The sequence below is a fragment of the Atractosteus spatula genome, chromosome 27 (genome assembly GCF_055471065.1).
Source record: "Atractosteus spatula isolate fAtrSpa1 chromosome 27, fAtrSpa1.hap1, whole genome shotgun sequence".
Classification (NCBI taxonomy): Eukaryota; Metazoa; Chordata; class Actinopteri; order Semionotiformes; family Lepisosteidae; genus Atractosteus; species Atractosteus spatula.
Window position 1 is genome coordinate 13,856,835 of NC_142732.1, and position 26,745 is coordinate 13,883,579.

The following is a 26,745-nucleotide window of genomic DNA, read 5'->3' on the forward strand; positions in this document are numbered from 1 at the left end:
TGTGCTGTTGTTAAATCATTAAATGTTTCAATATATTCTGATGGTTTAATAATTGTGACATGTTGGGGAAGATGTCCTGGGTATATTTATAAAACTAATTTTAGATCTGTTTCATATTCTTTTTCACATCATTGAAAGAAAATAAAGATAAAATGACTTCATATGTTTTAACATATGTTGATTACTTTTGAATGTAAACTGCATTTATTACCTCAGACATGCTTTTACTCCAGCTATATATAAATATTTACACTAGTATGTTGCAAATGAAACATCTAGAATAAAAGACATTCTCCTCAAGTCAGGAAAAGATTTTTGCCAAAAAAATAACAACTGTTTCCAAAAGCAAAACAATAAAAGCAGGAGTAAACTGTTTATGAGATAATGGAGGTGCAAAACAGGACATGATCAATATGGTAAATTATTATGTCACACAGACATCTATGGTAGAAGACATCAATGGAATGTCCCATATTATAAAACAAACTCCGTTAGTGTTGTAGAATTATAGCCAAACTGCTACTGAGTTTATAATAACTGAAAAACAATAATTCATCAGGGTTTGATAGTATTTTCTTAGTGGTATCATTTCTGATAGTTATATTTCCATGACATACTTACAGAAATGAGGGATACTATTCATAAACCCTTAGCTAGGTTATTTTCATTCTCACTTAGAAATGGATGGAATTTGCACGTAACCAAAAGAATTGCAGATTTGTAAATGCTGATCAGTCTTGCGACTGTTAAAAATTTGGAAAAAAACAGAGGTAAATAAAAAGATTTCTTAGAAGTAGCCAATATGAATTTGGAAAAGGAGACTTCTGTTTAACTTTAATGTTATTCTTTGAACAAGCAACAAGAATAGAACGAGAACAGGAAAATTAAATCATTTGATGTTATATACTTAGACATCCAGAAAGAATACTGTAGTATGAATTATTTGAAAAACATGCACATGTTTGTCTCACATGAACGAAATAATGCACACAGCTCGTGTTTAGATGCTGTAGCTGTGTAGTGGATATAAAGCAGGTCTACTGCTGATAAAAGGCTCTTCCGTTCCAGGACTTCTTTGGATCCCTCAACAAATGGATTAAGAAACAACTAATTTGGGTTCTTTATTTAACAGAAGATGAGACCTTGATTCAGTAGGTAAACATATCCTCACCCCTAGGAAATGCAATTCAATGAGAGGGGGACCCCTATTTCAGAAACCAAAAATATGAGTATATGGCACCCCCTTCTTTCTCTTGGCACATCAGTATTCCTAGACCCCCTATTAAAATATTAAACAACAAAATCTATCTTTCGTCTTGATTAAAATCACAATAAAATATGAGAGAACAGCACTCCCTATTCTTAAGTAAAAATCTTATTTAAACAGAAATAATTTCAGAGGATTATGTGACAGTGTAACCGTAATGATAAGAATTTCTTACACTTAAAAGCTAAAACAAAGACAGAAACGGCTATAAGTAGACATGACATATTCAAGGTTCACAACAGCACTGCCAAACACACTGCCAGCCCAAAAGGTTTCTTCAGACATGTTGATGAAAAGCATGTGTAACTGAAACTAGGAGGCTCTAATTTATGCAAAATATTTTTGGAGCTAAAAACAAGACAATTTTCCCTCATTTCTTTCCAGAAACAGCTGGATGACGTTTATACCAAGTATGAGTAAACTGAGTTTTAATAATGGTTAAAAAAAACCCATTGGTAAAAAATATTAGGGAACATAAAGTCCTTTATAAAATGATTAAAAAACAACCGGATCCAATAAATAATATACTGCAAGGACAAATAAATATGATATTGAAAAAGGTCAAGAGAAACAGGAATATTATAGTGGAGGGTTAAATAAAAATAATACAAAATAAAACAACTCTTTCAGCAGTAAATGGACCGTTAAGAATGAATTAAAATATATCCAGGACAAAAATGGGAGACTTCTGGACAATGATTGTAAAATGGCTGATTTAGTGTCCATTCTAATGAGGAACAAAGGAAGGAGTTATGAAGGCTGGGGTCAACAACATTCTGGCAGTGGAAAGGAAAAGGTTCTCAGTAAATAACATCAGCAGAAGTGTTCTGGGTTCTAGAAGAATCTGGGTTTCACTGGACATTATGAGAAATTTATCCCCAACTTCAGCACATCTGACAGTAAATTGAGAACTACCATATCCAAAATCTTCAAAGACATTGCCAAAGTCAACACGGTGGCCTTCTTCAGAATAAACAGTGAAACAAGGGACACCCGTGGAGACTGAGTGGAAAAGCATTTAAACCTGAGAACAAAAGGCACTTTTTAAGCTAAGTGACCCTGTCACAATTGTCACATTTGTACCATCTGTTCAAACTATAGATCATAATTCTAAATAAGTATTTTAGGGTTAAAAAAAAAACTGCATCAAAAATGGAGTAAGTTCGCTGATAGAGAAAAGAGGAAATTGTGTTGCATAATCATGAATTGTGCCCACAGCCTCATCTGTACCTCAGTTCGGCTTCACAGGGTTTGCAGACTTTAACTTGAAGCCGTTTACCAACACTGACACCGTAACTGGTTGTTTCTTAACTGTGGTTTTAAAGATCCAAAGATAACTGCTGCTTAGAAAAAGTGAAGTTCCTACATTTTCGTTTCATCTGAGTTTGTAATCATGGCACTTTTAACTAGGAATTTGGATTTAGAATATACAAAATCTATGTCAAACTGTGAAACTTAAAATTGCTGATTATGTATAGTAAATTACAAACGTGTAATTACGAGTATCCAAAAAACCCCAACAATAAGCCTCTGAAATACATTGTGACTGACACAAGACATCAAAGAGCCAGCAGCATTCCGTCTATAAAAAATGGTGATGGCCGCATCATATTATAAGGATAACTTTCCTCAGCAGAGACTGAGAATTTTGTTAGGATTAAGGACAAAATGGGGGGTGGAAAGAACAGGCAACTTCTAAAGAAAAACCTGCTTGGCTCACCCAAAATCTAAAACAATCACCTGAAGCATAAGGACAGATCCACAGGAAAGTGATGAGCATGTTCATTTGAGAAAAGCGATAACATTACTTGGAGACAGAGATCAAAGACTTGATTGGTGGTTTCCTAACTACTCAACTGTAGAAGTAAAAGTTTCTTACAGATTGCATCTTCACACAAAACATACTGTTATGGTGGAAAATGCATGGTTTCCTCATTTATGAAACACATGATTTATGAACACAGTATTAAAAAAAAAAACCTTGACCCCTCAGATATTTAATTCCCTTTGTTTTACAAAAATCTAATATCAACATTAAATTAATATGTATTATCTAAACCACAGGCGGCATGACCTCCGAGGAGACCCCCTCATTTACACCTCCTGAAACCCGTGAGTGTTTCCCGGGAAAGGTGGAGGTTCAGCAGAGCCCCTGAAACGCAGGAAGGCTGAGTGGAGATAGAGTTGTATAGAGCTCCAGGGACACTAGCTTGTACTTCCCCATTCTAGCACAGGACTTCAGGATACCAGGAAAGGCAAGAGGACATGAGGTCAAGGCTGTCCTGAATTTGGGCTGTAGTCAGACATGGAGTTAGGAGCACATGGTTTCCATTACTGTGTATTCACAGGGAGGTGAAGTGCTATACCTTGCAGACTGTGACAGGAACAACCGGGGGAATAAACTTAAAAAAGCATGTGTGGTATTCGTATTATGCTACCCAGTGACCCTAGGAAGAGACTAGGTAGGTTTTTTGACTCAATTAACAAAATAAGTCAGTGCAGGATGCATGGCATCTACACAAGGGGAAATAGAGGTCAGGTAACGGGAGGGCCGTCCAGCTGGCATTCTAAATTCTCACTGGAGCCTTTAGTGGAATTTGCTCTAGATCAGTCCTGAAACCCTAAATTGGGTTATCTGAAAAATTAATCATTATAGAAGGACAATGCCGTCTACCCTTTGAGTCTCGGACCTATTCCCAATTTCACGTTTGGAATGGTCTGCTGTGCAGAGTATATAACCACACCAGCAGTGTGCTAATAGGAGCAGTTATTAGTGCGCAGGAGTCACCATCGGCTAGGTTTCTCTGCAGCCCGCTCGATACCAATTGCGGGAGATGTTGGGCTCTGTAAGACATTTTCAGACAGATTATGGCCAGGCTTGTAATCATGCAATCAAAATGGAGGCGGGGAGATAATGTGCCACCTGTCCCCTTGAACCAACAGGAGGGCCGTCAAACCAGCCTAGCCTATTTGAGGATTGGATTGTAAATTGAAGGGGTGCTCCCATGCTGGCAGGATGGTCAGTTAGAGCCCAGGCCACCCACTTTTGCACAGGCCCACCCAAAAATCAATTCCTGGCTACACCCCTGACGAAGAGTCCTCGGTTTTTTAAAGGAAAGCCTGGAAAATAATCTGATCCCACTCAAGTCTGAGGTACTTACTGAATGCAAGGAGATGACTGAACACCATGGTAGGATAACTGCAGGCACACCTATACAAAAGGGGAGCTGAGCTCCAGTGGCTTGTATCTGGGGATAATGTAGTAGTGTTGATCCCCTGCTGTGGGATGTGATAGAGCAGGCTTGAGGTCCAGATCGAAGACAGGAAAAGCAATTTCATTCAAAGTTCATTTTTGGAAGGCATGACAAGATGAATAGATTGGTGCTTCTCCCATGTTGGCCTGTGTGAGGATAATTGACTCACCAGTGCTCCCTGTCAAGACTGGGACAAACTGGACTAGGTTGCAGAAAACACAGGTAGAGGAAATACTAAGGACTACAGAGATGTTGTTTCTGACAGGATGGACAAACGTCATCAGCAACCATATCCACACAGCCCCAGGCATTTGCATATGGGTCCAACACTATCAACTACTGTATCAGAAACAAAAGCTGATCCAAAAAGAGATGGAAAAAAATACTGTAATTGGGAATAATTAAAGACTCCAAATCACAATAGTGTAGCCCATGAATCACTGTACCAAAATCGTGTGGGTCAATAAGACTGCATTGATATCTTGCAACAGTGTTTAAATTTGATCTAAATTAAAATCTAAAGTGACTGTTAGACCACTGTTCAATTCTTTATTACATTGTTTTCTACACCAGGCTTAACAAAGGGAAACTGATACACTGTATTTCTCAGGTCTTCCAGGTTTGCACTAATTCCTCAGCATACCTTCTAGGTTACTTGGAACCCTGGCCACATTCCAGATGCTGACAGATAAGCCATGTTTTTGCATTGGGGCACTCAGCTGCCTATCCACACGTCATTGGAGTGAAAACATGAAACATGCTGGGAAGGTGCTCCAAGCTGCTGTTCTGTGTTTATGTTCAGCACAAACATGCAAATAAGCTTTTCATTGCACTTGTGTGTATGACAGATAAACTGAACTGAAGAGATCAGGGCTGCAGGCCGACTGCAAATCCAGAGGACGGAGACAAAGTATTGGAGGTGCCTCTTGGGTGGTGTGGCATTCCACGTGTTTATTTTTTTATTTTTGGCCATGCATTCCTTTACTTCCAGGCTAGGTACGGCTGTGCCAAGCGTTGTTTATTCCCCCCTGGGCTGGGCCCAGCTAAATAGGGACAATCCGGCCTTGACGCTGCTGTACAAAGTGAAGCATTTTCCTTTTTGCTTTTTGTTTTTCCATGGGTTTTTTTTCCCAGTTTTTCGCAAACCTCTCACCCGTGCCTCCACCCCCTCAGACGGGGCATCGATCTTTACCTCCTCCCACTCCTGTGCTGCTACAGTGGAAAAAGCAGATGGCCTTTATAGGACAATGTGGCTGCTACCCCACCACTCATGCGGAAAATGGACGGTTGGGATTTTCTGGGTTTCACTGGAAACTACGAGACATTCATCCCCAACGACAACACATCTGCCAGCAAATTGAAAATCGTCAAAAGGCATTGTCAAAGTCAACACAGTGGCCTTCTTCAGAATAAATAGTGAAACACCAGTGGAGACTGAGTGGAAATGCATTTCAACTTGAGAACAAAAGGCACTTTTTCAGCTATGCGACCCTGTCACAATTGTCCCACTTTTACCCTTTTTCATTGTTCAAAAATATAAATCATAATTCTCAATAAGTATTTCAGAATTTAAATAAAAGCTCTGCATTACGAATGGCAGAAGTTTGATGATAAAAAAAGAGCTACTTCTGTTGCATAATTATGAATTGCACCCACAGCCTTATCTGTACCTCACAGGCTTCACAGGGTTTGCAGACTTTAACTTGAAGCAAATTTCTTTCTAACATTGACACAGAAACCAAGATAGGTTTACCTGAACTTATTGCAAGCAATGTTTGTTTCTAAACTGTGGTTTAAAAGATCCAAATATAACTGCTGCTGTTTACAGAGCCTTGCAAAAATATTCTCCCTTGTTCCCACAATCTATTTCTGTTAGAGCTTGTAATCATGACAGTTTCCCATAGGACATAGGACATACAGATGCAGCCATTCAAAACAAGCGGGCGATACCTCATTATTTTGCAGTGCGCTTTACGCAGTCTACCGCGAGTTACCGAAAATTCTCGTATAATACCGCAAAGAAAATAATAGTATCCAGAATTTCCGCAAGGTGGAGCTAATAAAGCTCAACCTCTCATGTTTGAGCTGTCGCCATCAAAGTCTTTAACGAAGATATTACTAATAGTATTAATAATGAATGACCATGGACAAGCTGTAAACTCAAAGTATTGCCCTGGTCCACATTCTTTTTTTCATTGACCGTCTTTGTAAAAGTAACACCACAGCATTTTGCAATCACGCATTTGTTTCCAATCATGCAAAGTACAGTAATTTTTGAGAATCTCCGATTCACTTTGCCTTTCACATGCTCATAAAAGAGATTGATTTAGGAACATAAAAATATTACTGTATGCAAACTGTACTGTATACAGTATGTATATGTATATTTAATGTCTTTACTGTGCCCGTTTAAGTATTGAATATTTATATGGAATTTTACCACTGAAGGGAAATCTTAGTAGCTGAGCATAAAAAGAATAGGAGCATACTGTAACGCGTGTGAAGGCCATAAACAATATTAATTTTGGAACATAAACATACAGTATATGGCTGGTCTCGGTACTTTAAAGAAAAAATACACACCAGTATTCCATTTCTCCCTAAACATTTTAAGCATCGAAGTCTTTAACTAACGTGATACCGGAGTCAACAAGCATACTTTTAGAATTTGATTAAAAGGGAATATAATATGGAATCGCGTAACTAAAGAAATTAATAACGATATAATTATATTCATGTACCGCAACAAAAGCCGGAATGACTTTTTTTTAACAAACATTTCTTTGAAAAAATAAAACGTTTCCCTGGGTCAGAGATTAAATACTTCACTCGAACCAAACAAATTTATATTTCTAAATATCACAACATGATCGAATTTAAGTCATTTTAATAACAATGAATAGTCACCTATGCGTTACAATATAAACATTTATATTGATTTAAATCGCGTTTAAATCGCCTTTATTTAAAACCCATAAATAAAGCTGATACTGTTTAGACTTAATTATTTAAAACTGTATTACAGCAGCACAATGCACAACGCAATGTAAATCGCTATCTTTGTATTCTGCGTAATAATGTTCACCTCTCTGTCCAGCAAATTAACAATAGTAATAATAATGAACTTTATTGTATATGGCGCCTTTAAAGGTGGCTCCTCACAGCACTTTACAGGATAAAAACAATAACAACAATACTGTTAGGCTGGGCAAACGATTTTTTTTTAAAGAAATGCAAAATGAGATATAATGATGTGTTCCGGCTTAGACATAAACGAAGAGCATAACGAAGGTCATAAAGGTCATAAACGATATTAATTTTGGAACATCAACATATTATGTAAACTGTATGTTGCTGTTATTGGTATTCTAAAGAAAAAATACTGTAAAATGCTGGGTTCGGTACAATGTTTCAGGCATTCATGTGAAGGACAACAGAGCTTTCACTGGCCGATTATCAAACTTTATTGATAAAACAAAAACAAAAACTATCCGACCAAGCCAGAAGAAGACAAAAAGAATAACGGACACAGCGCGAGCCTGCATTCCGAGCCTGCATTCTCTCCTCAGCCGTCCACACCACACTTTTCCCTGGGTCAGAGATTAAATAAAACTTCACTCGCACCAAACAAATTACCACACACTGAACACTGAACATGTTAGCCCAAATATGTCTCACAATACTTTTATGGTACATTACTTTGCTAAAATGTATTTAAAAATAAAAACGATTACAAACGCCAGCAGAGAGAGAAACACACACACAGTTCTTCACTGTCAAAAAGTAATTTTTACTTTGTCAGCACCCAGACAAACGCAAACGCGTTATTAATGAAATGCTTTTATTCATTCTTAATCGAACTCACAAGTTGTCATCTGCTGTTGAAGCTCTGTGAGACTAGACTCACACATGGCTAGACTTGACTATTTAACCATGAGATTATGTTTCTGTTTATTAATCTTCCTTGTTATGCACTGAGAATGATAAACATCCCCAAACACGGGGGCGGCGTAGCGGTCGGCTCTGGCTTTCCCATCTATACCGATGCACTGCAAGTACAACCCCCCTCTCTCCGGGAGTGCTGGCTGTGACAAATTAAACCGGTTTCACAGGTATTTTCAAAGTAGAAGGGGGCGAGATTTCCAGCGAAAGACACCTCCCCCCCTCCAAAACCCAGTAAGTACAGTACTTACTAGTTAAGAAAACTAGGCTTCTCAATGAAATCGCTTTAACATGCTAATGCGTTGGTGTAACAGTCCGGGCGTGGCAAGCTTCTAATGTCTCCTGACTACGGCGAAAGGAACCCTTCTTTCATTGGAAGACAACGAACATATTCTACCCTACATGAGAATATAATGCTGGCGCGTGGGAGCGGTGGGGTGCTGTACCAGTTTAAAGTCAATTGAGTGTGCATAATATTGCAGTAAGTGAAAAGTGTCCTGTCCTTTGACAGAACAAGGCTCGCCAGATAATGTGAATTGAAACCTGTTTTTCTAGCTTTTAAACTCATGCGATGTGTAAGCAGGAACACATCATTATATCTTACATATGAAAAATACATAATATAGCTCCCAAATAAACGCAAACGTGTTTTCAATAAAATGCTTTTATTCACTCATAATCTGACAATTTCAGGAAGACTAAGGAAGGACTAAGGAAATTGTCATCTGTTGTTGAAGCTCTGTGAGCTCGGTGACTTTGAGACCACTTGTTATCCCAAGTTGTTTGAATCGCCACAATTCAAATAGAGAAAAAAGAGCTGACTGACAAGATTTAAGATGTGGCTGTCAATGTTGGATTAAAAAAAACACGTTGCCCGATGTTAGTTGCATTGCTTGAAAAATAATTTTATTTCGAGAGACTGGATAAGTAATTCAAGTGTTTTTTTAACTTCCTGAAAAACAAGTAATAATTTAACAATATGTGCAAACGTTTTATGATATGTCGCTGTTGTGAATGTCTGTGGAGTGTATCTTATTTGCCTGTCCTGGCTGTGCTCTCTCGCTCGCCCTCCCCTCTCAATTCAATTCAATTCAATTCAAGGTGCTTTATTAGCATGACGGATGGGTACAATCAGTGTTGGGTATTTACTTTGTAATCTGTGGTCCTTTTAACTGTTTTTACACCTACTGTATTGCTTTGAGATGCCACTTTTAAAGGTGATATATAAAATCAACGCTTTAACTTGCTTTAACTCCGCAAGTCTGAGTTCTTGTGTCCGTCCTATCCGAACCCAAAAGTATTACAATATGTATCTTTATAGCAGGTGGTGTACAGCTTTTAAGTATAGATTACACTTCTCTAAAATTTATTTAAAAAATAAAAACGATTACAATCTAATCTTTCACGTTTGATCCCAAGATCCCAAGAAAAATAAATCTAAACGGGGAGAAAGCTATGCTTAAAGTTTATTAAGATACTTATAAGACAAAGATATCAATTTATGTTGCATTTGTCTGATTGTGAATCAAAAAACACATATATTTAAACACGCGTTTGCGATTTAAATCAAAACGCGATTTAAATCAATATAAATGTTTATATTGTAACGCCTAGGTGACTATTCCTGGTTATTAAAATGACTTAAATTCGATCATGTTGTGATATTTAGAAATATAAATTTGGTGCGAGTGAAGTTTTATTTAATCTCTGACCCAGGGAAATGTTTTATTTTTTCAAAGAAATGTTTGTTAAAAAAAAGTCATGGCTCCGGCTGGATTCCGGCTTGTGTTGCGGTACATGAATATAATTATATCGTTATTAATTTCTTTAGTTACGCGATTCCATATTATATTCTCTTTTAATCAAATTCTAAAAGTATGCTTGTTGACTCCGGTATCACGTTAGTTAAAGACTTCGATGCTTAAAATGTTTAGGGAGAAATGGAATACTGGTGTGTATTTTTTCTTTAAAGTACCGAGACCAGCCATATACTGTATGTTTATGTTCCAAAATTAATATTGTTTATGGCCTTCACACGCGTTACAGTATGCTCCTATTCTTTTTATGCTCAGCTACTAAGATTTCCCTTCAGTGGTAAAATTCCATATAAATCTTCAATACTAAAACGGGCACAGTAAAGACATTTAAAGACCCCGTCTGTCAACCAATCACGTACCGTGGTATTTTGCATCGTGACGCACGAGGCCGTAGCCAATTACCTCCGGTGCGTGTCTGTGCCGCGCACTTTGAATGGCTGCATCTGTACAGTATCCTGTACAGGGAATCCTGCAGCAAGAACATTGCAAACAAGATATAGCAATAAGAATTGAAACTGCCTGAGATAGGTGGTGCATATTATTGTCAACACCCTGCTCACTAGCAGTAACAACACTCAAGACTTACGTGTATTGAAATTGTTTATTTAGTGTTTCAGTCATGGTAAATTTGCTTAACCTGCTCGTGTGAAGCCCGTCTCCTGGCCATAGTGTGAAGAGGCTGGGATCCCCATGCAGAATGGAGGAAGAATGTAAAAGACAGGGAAGTGGCTGAGTTTCTAGCCCTGTCGCAAGCACAGCCTTCACTTGAACCAGTCCTTCCCTTTGCTCTCTGTGGACTGCCTTCGCACCGTCTGGCATCTGGGGTTCACCTCATGCTGCCTCGGCCTCACTTCTAACCCACTTCAAGTGCAGCGCACACCCTTTTTCTTTTTCTTTCCTAGGGCTGCCTTACAGGTCCCAGCAGAGCTTCCCAATAAAGGTAAGGAGGTTTTATATAAAATAATTCATCGAATTTATCCAGTAAACACCCTTGTTGTGCAGTGATTTAAAATTAATATACAGTAGGTGATAACTTTTTTGTGAAAGTAGCCCTTAAACTATTCAACATTTATATTGGTTGTCCTATGGTAAAAACTTTCTGGATTGATTTTCAAACTTATATTTAAAAAGAGGCCAATATTTATATTATTTTTAAATAAATAGATGCTATGATAAATTTCAAAGACTTTGTAAATAATACATAAAATAATTTGTAATTGACTTAATTATCATAGCGGCACGTTATTATATACATAAAATGAAAGGGCCTGGGAAGAGTCCTACGTTTGAACATTTTAGAATAGATGTAAAGGCATATTTGCAGACTATTTCGAAATGTAAAAACATGAAAGAGGTGTGGATGCTATCTTTATTCACTCAGTTTAAATTTTATTCATAATGTGTATTTTTATTGTAATATGTACCCCTGGTTATGTTTTTTGTTATGTTTTTGTTATGTTATGTTATGTTAAATGTACTCATTTGTACTGTATTTTTTGTTGTTATTGTTCAAATAAAAAGTTCATAAAAGATTCAAAACAACCGAGGAGGAGAGCTATGAAAGAGGAGTTTCTGCAACCGGATATAAACCTCACTGCCGGCTAACGCCACCTGTGAGCTATCTTGTTCGTACATGTGAACTCTGTTAACTGAAAATTTATTTCTACAGATTACTTATGAAGACAATCGTGTACTTTAATGTCAATGAAGGATTTCAGAGGAACAAGTGATAAGGTTATTCCATGGTGAAAAAAGAAGTCTTTCAGAGAAGAGAAGGGATCAGACAGCAGTGATCCCTTTATTACTTTTGTACTTCTTGGTTCTAATAGTTATTTATTGCTTTGAATTATCTTGTGGACAAGTATTGAAGCTGGGAAGTCCATGACTATGATTCCCCAATGAATTGTTTGGTCTCCAAATCCATTTAAGTAGTAGTAGAGCTCAGGATTGACTCTATCAGCAACTGCATTAGGGTATTCCCCACCACTCGACCCTGAAGCAAAGGTCAGAAAGATCTGTGAGTGATTGCCATACCTTGCCTTTTCTAGGTGGTCCTTCGCTCCTGACTACTTCTGTGGGGTGTGAAAAATTGTTGGCACATGGTAATCATCTGCAATATCTAATGACCAATAGTTAATGCCAACAGAAGCACAGGGATAGTTTTGTATAATAACTATCTTTCCATGTGCTTCACCAAGGGTTGGGATTTGGTTTTTCACCCAGAAATTCGATTGGCCATATGCCTCAATTTTGTTTTTCAGTATTTTGCCAAAAGAGTTAGTGCAGCCTGTTTCATTGCATTCTTTTTTTATACGCATGAGAATCACTTCTCCTGTGTTCTCTTTCAGGAACGCAATGGTTTCTCGAAACACATCCGCCAGAATTGCTTGCTGATAAACTACATAATGGTGGATGGTGAGATTGTTTTCTATATGTTGGCATCGAATGTCAACGAATCGTATGCCAGCCTTATATTGCTGAAAGAGAGTCCATCTCTGACATTCAACCAAGGTGCCTCCATATAAAACCATGTTGTTATGTGTCCCAGGAATTGAGAGCTCAGCCATAGACTTGCTGTCAGAGATGTCAGCCATCAAATTGGGCCACAGGGCATCAGGAGTACTATCCCAGTCACATACGGGTGTTCCCTGTTCATTTCCCATCTTTACAAGCTCAATAGGTGCATGAACTGAAAATAGAAAGAAAACATGGACATAATTATACGCCTGAAGAAGGCTTCACAGCCAAAACGTTGTGTGTTCTCTCTTCTCTTCTCAGGATGGAATTATTACTCGTTCCTTTGAATAATTAGACAATGACCAAATTGTTGATGTTTTTTTGTTAGTAGGTAGGTCCCTTTCTCAGGCGATAAAGGCCAATGGGGAATGGGGGGTCAGGGCATTTTTCCCAACCATCCAACACTGGAGGTGAAGGTGATGAGGTTAGCATCACACTCTGGCCGGCCTATTGCCCCCGGAAGGATTAACTCCCCTGTTACTCAATAGAAAAGCAGGGAGCCATCTGGAAGAAATAAGAGTAAGCTACATCACTTACCCCTACCTGGGATTGAACCCGCCTGTGCCGTCTGAACTACCACAGCTCCAGACTAAGTATGTAAGCATATAAAAAAGAGGCTAGAAGTAACTTGAATGACTTTCAAAAAATGACTTACACTCGTGTAATGTGAGTTGCATTGGAGGTGACACAACTGAACTGACCTAAATTGTTCTGAGCTAATACGAAAGAGGTTTCTTTAAGAAAAACCTCCACTGTTCCTCGGTAAATTTCTGTAAGTTTTGCATTCAGTCATATCACTGAACTTCAGGCACATTTGCTTCTTTGGAAAATGAAATGTAGTGGTTTTCAATTTAGCTCCTCCCAACAAAGTGTTGCATTGATGGTTCCATAGTAGAATTCTCACCTGCCATGCAGGAGGTCTGAGTTCAATTCACAGCCAATGTGCAATATGTATTTTTAACAAATAGCCCCTTGGGGATAATAAAGACTCTTTTCTTAATAATAAAATACATTAATGTGTATACTGTATTGATATTTTATTCATTGTATATATCACAGTATATTAAATATAAAATTAATAATAATAAGATACATAACAGTAATTACCTGCATAGAGTTACTGTAGAAAATCTGACACCATGGGACATTTTCACAAAGCGTGTTTTCCTCAGCCAGATACATAAAAATTGTTTATTTATAGTCTGTTGTGAATGTGATGTGTTTTCTTAAGGTTTACATAAACATTAAATCATTGATGTTTTGTTTTCATGCTTAAGTAACAATGCAACTTAAAAATATGTAAGACATATCATGCCATGAATATATAAAAAAGCGATTTATTACAAAACTGTGAACAGTGAATCTTAGCATATCCCTACCTCCCATCAATATGTTGCTAAGGTGTCTTTATCGTGTAAATCCACACAGAATCCTGTCATTCTAATTGCCCATTTCAGTGGCTGTCAGCAGTGGCACAGCCAGAATTTTGTATTTGGGGTAGCAGGGAAACCAGCATAGAACTGTAACCCCAGGACTGTTGCAGGCAAAAAAAAGAGAAATGAATGCTGGGAGTGTCTGTATTTGACAAAGCAGCTTGTGCACAGAACTTTTCAGCTACCTGTCAAAAACATGGCATATCGGTCTTTGACACACGTGTGGCTTTTAAATGAATTTCTGATTTTCCCACTGCAACATGTATCGCTGCTGAAAAACAGGTGTAGTGGTTTTATGATTTAACTGTGACAATTATTAATTGTAGCAGTAATCACAAGGTGGTTCGTTGTGGCTTTTTGAAAATCAATCGTCAGAACATCTAACAACGCACACAGACGGATTCAATACACAAGATACATTTATTAAACATAAATTGTGCACCAAACATATACCAGTCTGCCTGGATACAGGCGGCAGACCTTACTGTGAGGGTTATCAATGTAGCGGTGAGGCTTAATAATAAGGCAGAATTAAGTGTTTCTGAGCTTCCCAAATGAGGCCCCATTTCTCTGTTCATCTCTGTGGAGCAGCCACAGAGAGACCATTAGTGCAGGGTGATTTAAGGTTTCCTAGGACAGCTCCCAAAGGGGGATGCACTTAGCTAAGTCTGGCTATCATGATCAATCGTCATCCACTGGCGCCTATCAGTCTAGGGAGTGCCGGATGGACATCTGGACTGCATTCCTAAGTGTCAGGAGTAAGTGACTCATATCTCACCGTGGTCAACCAATCAGGGACTGGTAGGGCTGAGTAACCCACGTGGGACTCTGATGCCCATGGAACTTTCAGCCAATCAACAAGCTGAAGTTCCTCCAGGTAAAAACAGGCAACACAGAGAAGGGGAGATTCAGAGATTCAACGAGATTCAGATTCGGGAGATTCAGTAAGATTCTGGAGAGGATTCTGTGGACTGTTCTAAAGGTAATTCAAAGGAGAATTCCAGGGCAGGACGGCCCAGGAGCAGAAGGCTCCCAAGGGCAGGACATTCTCGCAGCGCGCCTCCTGACCATCCCGAGACTCAGCCCGGACAACCACGGAACGGCCAGTGTGTCTGAGTGCCAGAACTTTCCTTTGTTCTAAGAGTCTAGAGTGGAGGTTGCCAGAGAATAACCAGAGGATCCACCCGAGGTTAGCACCAGCAGCAAGCCTCGTGAACAGGTCGGGACTGTGGACAGCTGAATCACTATTCAGAACTAGCTCTTCATCAGGAACGAACCGGTCCTCTTCCTGACTTGCTGGGACCCACAGTAACTTTTCTCCTGTGCGCAAACTTTGCTAGTTAAAGCCAACACAACTAGCCGGTCAGTGAGCATCAGCAGCGCACCGTCGCAAGCCGCACAGCACAGCCTGGCACGGAGCCAGAGAGAGCGGATTGGACAGCAACAGCCTGCAACTGTTTCTTTGTGCCCGCAGGAGATCTGAATCCCCAGAAATTGGATGAGTATTCAACTTCAATGCATTACAGCTCGAGAATTCAATTGTTATCCCAACCAGTTGATATCAATTTAATCCCTAAGAGTTATGTACTTGTTTTGAGTATCTAATGTAGAAGTTATAACCAAGTTCATTTACGAAACGGTCTTAATGAATGATATACTGAACGTATGTCCTCTTGATATGTGTAACACTTCGTAACTGATTGAATATATACCTTTTGTATTCTGATAACCCTCTCGATAAGATCTGTTAGGTTTATATGCATATTCTATGTATTAATAAATGTATCCTCGTGTATTAGTACCTGCGTGTGTGCGTTATTTGAGTTATGTCGCATGGTTGGATTCTAAAGCCATCAAAAGAATCAACTTTGTGATTTACTGCTACAATTGATAATTGTCACAGTAAATGCCCAAACCCTACAGAACTGGTGCCTTCAGAGAGCCACAACGTTACATATTTGGCTTCCCTGAACGGCTATGAAACACTACATTTATGGCGTCCCTGGGTGGGCGTGGCAAGACTGAAATGAATCAACAAAGCGGAATAATTCAATATAAAACGCCACGGGTTTCATACACGATAATACAGTGTGCTGAAAGCCGAAAGAAAAAGTTCCCCTTGCTCTTTAAGCAGTGCTTGATTGTTTTGTGATCTTTTGCAATCTACCGGGTTGATTGCATACTTGATCTTAAACTGTGATTTCGTACTTAAAAGTAATACTCTTTAAGTTTAACGATGGTTGCTAAAAGGTCTGAATTCGAGTCGCTTTTAAGCACTCTCTCTAGCAGCGACAAGTCTGACCACGATCTCCGTCATATCTCCGTCAGCGGAGAAGCTAGGAGAATAAACCTCCATTCTCTGAGAGAGCTAGCGAAGGACATAGAGAGATTTGACCCCGCAGTGTCAGAGAATAATATCGAGAGTTATATTCAAGACCTCAGGTATAACCTGCAGTTCCTGCCAAACGCCACAGAACAGGAGAAAGTGTTTCTGGTCAGGAAAACTACCAGCAGAGCTGTACATGAGTGGATGGCTAGGCAGATGAAAGAAGTCTGTAATGACTTTGAACAGCTATGTCAAGCACTTATCGAAGAATACAGTGCGTTTATTGACCCGACTGCCGCGATAGCCGCCGCCCTTAACATTAAGCACGAGAGAGCAGAGTCCCCTCGCGAATATTACGAGAGACTTAGACGAACTTATTTTGCAGGGCGAAATGATGAGGGTTGCGAAGAGAACATACATTTCAAGGGTTTATTCATTGCGAATCTCCACCCATCAGTCAGAAAGATGATCTTAATGCATACAGATGCACAGACCATGAAAGTGACTGATATTAAGAGATTCGTGCAGAAAGCCTGGGAGTATGATGTCCAAAGTCGCTCTGAGCAAAAAGCTGCTAAAGCGACTGTGTTCGCCGTCAGAGCCAGCAGGGTTAATTCCCCCCTGCTCGAAGGAGCACAGGCTCCTGAGCTGGCTAAGCCCCGTTCCAAAGCAGGCACACAGGACCGCACCCAGCGTCCTAAGTGCCATGAGAACACCGGGGGAGGGAAAGGGCTAGAAAAAGCTGAACAAAAGGATTCAGTAGCCACCCGCCTGGCCAGGCTTGAACAAGCTTTATTAGGACAGGGACAACCGCTCCCCAAGGCTGCCGGAAGCGTGAATGAGCTGATACTCTCCACTGGAGGAGGCGGAGACCCGCCCCCTCCCACTCCCTCAGTCTATCTGATTGAGCGGAAGGGTTCCTGCCTGGATGAGGTCAGCCACTCCCAAGCGAGTGCTGACTCCACCCCTGAAGTCACAGAGCAGGCAGTAAAACACAGAGGAAAAGCAGGAAGCTTTTACCTCAAGGCTGCCATGGGAGATGTCTTACCCAGTGAGACACTGATTGACACTGAGGTTGAAAGGTGTTTGATGTCACACGGCAAGCTCAAACGGGTAGAAAAAGAAAAGGGCATGCGACTCAGAGAGGAACCTTTGGTGGATCACCAGAAAGGCAAAGTGTGGAAACAGGTCAAGGCTCCTAAGCCTTCTGTACAGAAGGAAAGGGGGGCCAAGAGGCAGACTGTGCTCACACAGTGCCCACCGAACACAGAAGCCTATGCGGAGATTCCTTCTGTTCCCTCTGGACAAGAAATAAAAATATTATCTTGTTTCCCAGATATACAGGGAAGTCGTGCCCTGGCCAAGGTCACAACAGCCTCCATGCCACAGGAGCGGTGCTCCAAGCAGCCGCCTGATCCACCAGGTAAAGCACACCCCTTTTACATCCCTAAAGAGGAGCAGATCTCCCCACCTGGCGATGAAAAGGAGCTTTCCCTGTGCACCCTGGCACCCAAGAGGGGTCAGGACCACCACCCCGCAGTGGTGGAAGGGATCCAGATGGCAGGAGAGCAGGTTGGTGATGTAGCCCTCACCCTTAGCCCTGAGAGGTCCTCTATTAGTGAGGATCTGCTTGAGCAGCTGTCACGGGGCCACCGCCAGGTGCCCCTGGTGCAACATTCACAGGTTAGACAGGAGGTCCAGCTGGACGCTGAGACTACTGCGCTGTGGACACACCTGATCCCAGATGCCGATTCCCTCTGCTGTGACCCAGGGAACCTGCAGTCAGGTAACATTATTTCTCACAACTACCAGGTAGTGAGTGAGACTGACCTGATTGTTCCTGCCTCAACGGCAGGGTTTCCAACACACCCAGTCCCCCAGAAGGGACAGGGAATGAAAGCCGAGCCGGTTTTCTTACAGCCACCAGCTCAGTCTGTCAGTCTGAGTCTGACCAACAGTGGTTCAGCCAGACTGGAGCTGGATGGTCAAGTCACCCGCCTGCCAGTGCAGGACATCGCAAAGAGGGGTGTCAGAATCCCCGCCTGCACTGACATGGGCCTGGTGGGTGATAGTAAGTTCAAAGACAATGAACTAGCTATCCCAGTGCTGGGGCTGCCCCCTGAACCCCTAGCGAGGGAAGGGGGGAGCGAGCAGGTGTCCTACACCTACCCCCAGCGAACGATTGTAAACATGCCGATAGAGGGATTCCTCAATCAGGAGGTGTGCAGGGTGGACCTGAACAGTGAGAATGGGATAACAATCCCAGATCACTCAGGTGCTCCAGATGACCACTCAGCCGAGGGTCAGGCATGCTCCACCGCTGCACCGCCCCCTGCAGGTTTCCTAGAGCACAGGCATGAACAAATCGAAAAAGCAGATGCCCTGGAAATGGAGGAGCAGCATCAGCCGCTGCGTCAGATCTCCCCAGATTTCCAGGATGTTGGTGCCCAGGATGCCACTTGGCATACTGAGAAAGACACCATGTACACGCTGCGCCAGCTTAGAAAGGCAACAGTCACTCAGAAGGAGATGACTGGGATCAGCCACCCGAAAAGACTTTTGGGAAGACTGATTGCTGCCGCCACTGTTGCACGTTTGCTTTTTCTGGTAGGTTTGTGTGCTACTGGCACTCTCACCCTGACTGCCCCAAGAAGGCAGGTGTCAGAGATGCCAGAGGGTAGTGACAGACTGTATCGACAGCAGCAAAAGTTGGAAAGCTTAGGGAAAACCCTACAGGCAACTTCCTATGCAACAGGGTTAAACCTTATTCCCCAACCAGTGGACATGATTGTTGGTGTTATACAGTGGGTTTATGCTTGTGTGCAACAGGCCAGAATGTTGACACAAGACCTGTTAAGGGAGTTTAGTGCCACTGTAGCCAGTCTAACCACGGCACAATTCCCAACCCACTTGATTCCACTCTTCTCAGTAGAGGAGTATGTGACATTAACCCCATCGCTCATAGCTCACCCAGAAGGCAATCCAAGATTGAATTCGGTTCCAAATCTTGAGATGGGTATGGCTACCAAAGCTATCCATTGGCTGTGTCTAAACGATTCACCAATGAAGGGTGTAAAGCTACTAATGGGCAGAGGGAGGTTAATGAACCCCATGAAGAGCAGGTGGGACGTAAATGGCTGGTCAACACACCACATTTAACTGACACTATGACTTGTGACAGGCATGATACAGCTACCGCAATGCAGCTACCTAATCAAACAGTTCCTGTAAGTTCCCGAGGAGGCCATAGTACAGCTTGAACTTAACACTGTACGGTTTGGAACCAGACAATATAAGACCAAACTTGAGGTCGTGGATGCCTTCAGGTGCCACACTATTGAATTGGATAGAAATCCAAGAAACAGTAAGCCCTGAAGAGGTACAGGTAGTTAGTTTGCTTTAATGGAACAAACCTCCAAACCACACTGGCAGGTGCCCAACACAGGTGTTGTGGTTCATCAGGGGGGCTGGGAACAGGAACTGTTGTTATTGTAACACTACTGCCAGGTAGCTGGATCATGACTGACAGTGTACTCTGAATGATGTACTCTTACATCAAGATGTACTCCGGGTAGCATGAATGAGTCAAAGGTAGCATGTCAAAAGAAAGGAAGTGACTTCTCCCCAAATATCTACTTCAGAGGTATCAGATATTGACAGTGAGCTTCCTGATGTGTAATTCCTAGACATAGATAATCTCTCCTACCGTGTTTATACATACTCCAGATGTTATTCATCCTGTTTGTATCCAATGCTGGTTCTGGTATGAATTCTCGAGGAGTAATGTGGACATTTAAGATTAATGTTCTAATGGCATGGGACATCACTTAACTCTGTTTTGTTTTGAAGGCAACAACACCTCAGGACCTCGTGACCTTCAAAAAGGGGGGATATGTAGCGGCGAGGCTTAATAATAAGGCAGAATTAAGTGTTTCTGAGCTTCCCAAATGAGGCCCCATTTCTCTGTTCATCTCTGTGGAGCAGCCACAGAGAGACCATTAGTGCAGGGTGATTTAAGGTTTCCTAGGACAGCTCCCAAAGGGGGATGCACTTAGCTAAGTCTGGCTATCATGATCAATCGTCATCCACTGGCGCCTATCAGTCTAGGGAGTGCCGGATGGACATCTGGACTGCATTCCTAAGTGTCAGGAGTAAGTGACTCATATCTCACCGTGGTCAACCAATCAGGGACTGGTAGGGCTGAGTAACCCACGTGGGACTCTGATGCCCATGGAACTTTCAGCCAATCAACAAGCTGAAGTTCCTCCAGGTAAAAACAGGCAACACAGAGAAGGGGAGATTCAGAGATTCAACAAGATTCAGATTCGGGAGATTCAGTAAGATTCTGGAGAGGATTCTGTGGACTGTTCTAAAGGGAATTCAAAGGAGAATTCCAGGGCAGGACGGCCCAGGAGCAGAAGGCTCCCAAGGGCAGGACATTCTCGCAGCGCGCCTCCTGACCATCCCGAGACTCAGCCCGGACAACCACGGAACGGCCAGTGTGTCTGAGTGCCAGAACTTTCCTTTGTTCTAAGAGTCTAGAGTGGAGGTTGCCAGAGAATAACCAGAGGATCCACCCGAGGTTAGCACCAGCAGCAAGCCTCGTGAACAGGTCGGGACTGTGGACAGCTGAATCACTATTCAGAACTAGCTCTTCATCAGGAACGAACCGGTCCTCTTCCTGACTTGCTGGGACCCACAGTAACTTTTCTCCTGTGCGCAAACTTTGCTAGTTAAAGCCAACACAACTAGCCGGTCAGTGAGCATCAGCAGCGCACCGTCGCAAGCCGCACAGCACAGCCTGGCACGGAGCCAGAGAGAGCGAATTGGACAGCAACAGCCTGCAACTGTTTCTTTGTGCCCGCAGGAGATCTGAATCCCCAGAAATTGGATGAGTATTCAACTTCAATGCATTACAGCTCGAGAATTCAATTGTTATCCCAACCAGTTGATATCAATTTAATCCCTAAGAGTTATGTACTTGTTTTGAGTATCTAATGTAGAAGTTATAACCAAGTTCATTTACGAAACGGTCTTAATGAATGATATACTGAACGTATGTCCTCTTGATATGTGTAACACTTCGTAACTGATTGAATATATACCTTTTGTATTCTGATAACCCTCTCGATAAGATCTGTTAGGTTTATATGCATATTCTATGTATTAATAAATGTATCCTCGTGTATTAGTACCTGCGTGTGTGCGTTGTTTGAGTTATGTCGCATGGTTGGATTCTAAAGCCATCAAAAGAATCAACTTTGTGATTTACTGCTACAATTGATAATTGTCACAGTAAATGCCCAAACCCTACAGAACTGGTGCCTTCAGAGAGCCACAACGTTACATATTTGGCTTCCCTGAACGGCTATGAAACACTACATCAATATACAAGGTATATAATCTCGAAGAGATGCAAGCACAAAGAGATACAAAACAGAGAATATAGTTCAATATATTGTTCGGCTATACCAAATCGCTCGTCAGTGTTATTACCCACTTATTACTCATGAATTAAATTGATAACAACTTGTGTTGAGGTAACAATTAAATTCTCGAGACGCAATTTAGAACATGGGGTTTGCTTATCCACTGTACGGATTTGGATTACCCGGCACTAACACCAAACCAGCTGACAGGCTCTGTTGCAACCTCTGTTACAGCAGTCATCCAATAGGTGTCCGTCTAGGCGTCCTCTGGCTACTGGCCAACCAATCGAGGTGCAGCTTGGAGTAGGACGGGCGGAGGAATCTAACTGTGGCACGCAGGGCAGTAGTTGCTCTGAGGGGTCTACCAGCAGTCCGGCTGACTAGTAGAAAGTCTCCATGCACAGAGTGTGACCGTGGGTCCTCGCAAGTCGCTCTTTTGCACGGAAAGAAACTGGTTCAGTCTAGCGCTGCTTCTGAATAAGCTATTCAGGTTGTCGGTGAGGGTCTAACTGTAGGCTGCCGTTGATCAAGCGGTTCACATTGGTCATTGCAGAATTCTTGAGTACGTACGAGATCCTCGGCCTCGCACTTAGAACAAAGTCCAAGTCCCAGTGCAGACAACAGCAGTTGTCACGTGATTGTCTCTGAGGGTGCACGAAAATGGCCAAGGAGAGCCCCGACCTGAGCTTGTGCTACCTTTTTGACCAAAACACAGATGTGTGCTGATTGGTTGAGAGTTTGGCTGGCATGGGAGACCCACATGGTATTACCACGTCCTGCCAGTCCCTGATTGGTTGATCAAGTTGAGAGATGAGTCACTTACTCCTGACTCTTAGGAATGCAGTCCAGATGTCCATCTGGCACTCCCTAGACAGATAGGTGCCAATGGATGACCATTGATCATGATAGCTAAGCTTAGCTAAGTGCATCCCCGTTTGGGAGCTGTCCCTTATCAAAAGAAAACACCTTAAATCAGCCTGCATGAATAGCTTCTCTGTGGCTTCACCACAGAAATGAAGAGAGAGATGGGGCCTCATTTAGGAAAGCATAGCAATGCTTAATTCTGTCTTATTAACAAGCATTGCCACTACATAGGGCAATCAGTAACATCCTGTACAGTTAACACTTGGTCTGTTGTTGAGATACACCACCTTTTATTCATTTGGAGTTAACTAAAGATGATCAAATGCAGTGGGTTGCACTATACTAAGCTAAGTGCATGACATATTTCATTGAAAAAGTCCTCAACTACAATTGTTAGGAACAATTCCATGCAAAATAGTTTTGGAAAGTGACCTCTTGCCACAACAGCAAGGGTTTATGCTGCTTAATGGGCTGGACAAATATGTATTTGATGAAGACTGCTGTGTACAAGTGCAGTGCAGTGTAGGGGATGAAATGTCATATTTGGGAGAAATAAAGTGCTTCACATGTTCTATCCAGGCTGGGTGGCACCCTATGTTAATTTAGTCACCAGTTTTAGATTTAGTCATAGTCATAGTCAGGTTGCCTAAAACATCTATTAGTCACAGCTACTCTCTATTCACCTACTTTTAATTTAGTCTAGTTGACTAAATACGGAATATAATTAGTCTTACCTTTAGTAAGTAATTAGTAATTACTTTTTAGTAAAACATAATAATTAGTCTTTTGCTCTAATTTTGACTTTAAAATAATAGGAGTCTATTAAGTATACTATAAAGGCAGAGCAGTGGCTCTTGAACTGTTCCTTTGGCTGGAAGTCTGCTGGTTCAAATCCCATGGCTGGCAGGGGAATCCTACTCCCTTGAGCCCCTGAGCAAGGCCCTTAACCCCAACTGCTCCAGGGGTGCTGTACAATGGCTGACCCTGCGCTCTGATCCCAATCTTCTCTCGCTGTCTGTGTGTGTCATGGAGATCAAGCTGGGGTATGTGAAAAGAAATTCATAATGCAAAAAAGTCTATGTGGCCAATAAAGTGATCTTATCTAATAGTATAAACAATAGTATAAAGTCTAACAATGTAACTTTAAATATGTAAGACAGAGTATGTCATGAATTATTAAAAATTATTGGATTATTACAAAATCCTGAACATTAATGATCTTATTATCTAATTTTATATTTTATATCATCACAACTTTGCAACACATTCTTAGATTTCTTTAGTTCTAAGATTGACAACATCCGGCATCACATTCTCTCCACTACGGATATAATTTCCATACCTCCTCCCTCCTCATCCAGCTTCTCTGGTTCCCGTCTCTCCAGCTTCTCTCTTCTTGACTCAGCATCCCTAAACAAACTAGTTACGTGCATGAAACCCACCACATCTATTTTAGATCCCACTCCCACCACTTTATTCCAGTCCTGTTTCTCTTCTCTCTGTCCCATTGTCCTCAATATAATACATGAATCCTTGAGCACCGGCATTGTACCAACGGTCCTCAAAACTGCTGCTATTACCCCTGTGCCAAAGAAGCCTAACATGGCTCTCGACAATCTTAACAACTTTCGCCCCATCTCCAACTTACCCTTTCTCTCTAAAATTCTAGAACGTGCTGTCACACTTCAGTTACATAACCACCTCATGACAAACAACCTTTTCGAACCCCTCCAATCTGGCTTCCGTCAACTTCACAGCACAGAAACCGCCCTAGTCAAAGTCACCAACGATCTCCTAATAGCTTCTGATTCTGGTTCTCTTTCCATACTCATCCTTCTTGATCTCAGTGCTGCCTTTGACACTGTTGACCATAACATCTTACTTTCTCGTCTCGAGACTGTGTTTGGAGTCTCTGACACTGCCCTCAAATGGTTTAAGTCTTACCTCACTGATCGCTGTCACTTTGTCTCTCTCAATGGGTACAGGTCTGAAATTGGTCTTGTCAAGTCTGGTGTCCCCCAGGGCTCAATACTGGGCCCCTTGCTCTTCAGCATTTACATATTCCCACTTGGTCAGCTTTTAAGATCACATGGCCTCAGCTATCATTTCTACGCTGAAATAATGCTCTACTCGCTGGGGTATCTAAATCTACTTTGAACATACTGCAGTATGTACAAAATTCAGCAGCCAGAATCCTGACCAGGTCTAGTGCAAGTGTTCACATTACTCCTATCCTGGAGTCCTTGCACTGGCTTCCGGTCAAATTCCGCGTAGACTTTAAAATCCTCATGCTCACCTATAAGGCTTTCCATGGCTTGGCACCTCAATACCTGTCTGAACTTTTATTGCCCTACTCCCCACCTCGCAACCTCGGCTCTTCAAATTCTGCCCTCCTTACTGTCCCCCAAGCCCGTCTACATTGTATGGGCGACAGGGCCTTCTCCTGCTATGCCCCCAAGCTCTGGAACTCTTTGCCCAAGGATATTAGAGAGTCACCTTCTCTAAACTCCTTCAAATCCAGACTCAAAACCTTCTTCTTCAGAAAAGCCTTTACTTAACTGGTTCCATTCTTCACCCCTCTGCTCTTCTTAATACCACCTTCCACGGTCTCCTCTATTGTTATTGTTGTATTGTTGTAATTATAATTGTGTCCTATCTTGTGAAATCTTCTTATTTATTGTTGTAGTCTTCTTATTTATTGTTATTGTCATCCTGTAAAGCACTTTGAGAAGCCACCTTTAAAGGCGCTATATAAAATAAAGTTTATTATTATATTATTATTATTATATTTAGCCCCTCCCCCCAAACATTAACTGGTTTTCTTTATTCAGTATTGCAGTATTCACGTTTGTTAAAACAATTATAAAATATTAATTCAAAATTGATACATGTCAATATAATGTACATATTATTAATCAACATACCATTGATATATCACTCTTGCTTGGATTAGTTAATCTGGAAACCACCAGCATTGCTGTTTACATTATCTACAATCTTTTCAATTAAACAGCAAGTGTTTAATTTTCCATTGGACTCATAAAGATAGCAACTGTTCATGTTCGAACAAGCATGTCAAAACATGTTGCTAAATAACTACAGCAAGTGACCAAATTAAAGAATTAGATGCAGGAAATGTTTATGAAGGGGTGGAATACTATTGTGTACCTTATTTTTTTTTATTTTAAGCTACCAAAACCAACTATATATATATATTAATACAATTAATATTTATGATGTTCAGAATCTTTATCATACTTTTGTTTTTTCTTTTTCAGCTACCCACACTTTCCCTTAGTTATATTATTCTATATGAATATTCCATATTAAATAAATTTAAAGAAGTAGTGCAACAGCTAAAACCATGCCTCTATTTTGGAAATCGTTATAGTCATTTTAACAAAAGTGGAGCCGGTTTTAAGAACCATATAAGCTACAGTACTTGTGATTTTCCCTTCAAAATGTGTTGTAATGTAACTGGATGGTTCTGTTTTCTGGTTTATGTTCCCACTAACTAGTGAATTTAAAAAAAACTGGAATTGTTAGATATAACAGACCTCTCTTCAGCTGTAGACTGTTACGCTGCAGCTGCTGTCAGATAGAGTGGCAGTGTGATGATCAGCTGAGGTCCAAGCGCAGATCTCAGATCAGGGTGCTGCTTCGGGTTTTTCCAGTTTAGCAGAGAGTGGCTGTGAGGGTGTTAAAGCAGAGAGATGGTGCAGGCAGATAGTGAGACTAAGATTGCTCCAGTGACAGAAAGGCTGCCTGTAAGCTGCAGCAAGAGTGCTGGAGCAAAAATAGCCTGAGTGGAAAGGGTGTGAGAGAGCTGTGGGATTGAAGGAAGTACATGAGCCGCAGCCTCAGATGAGAAAGCTGAACTGGCTGAGACTGTGAAA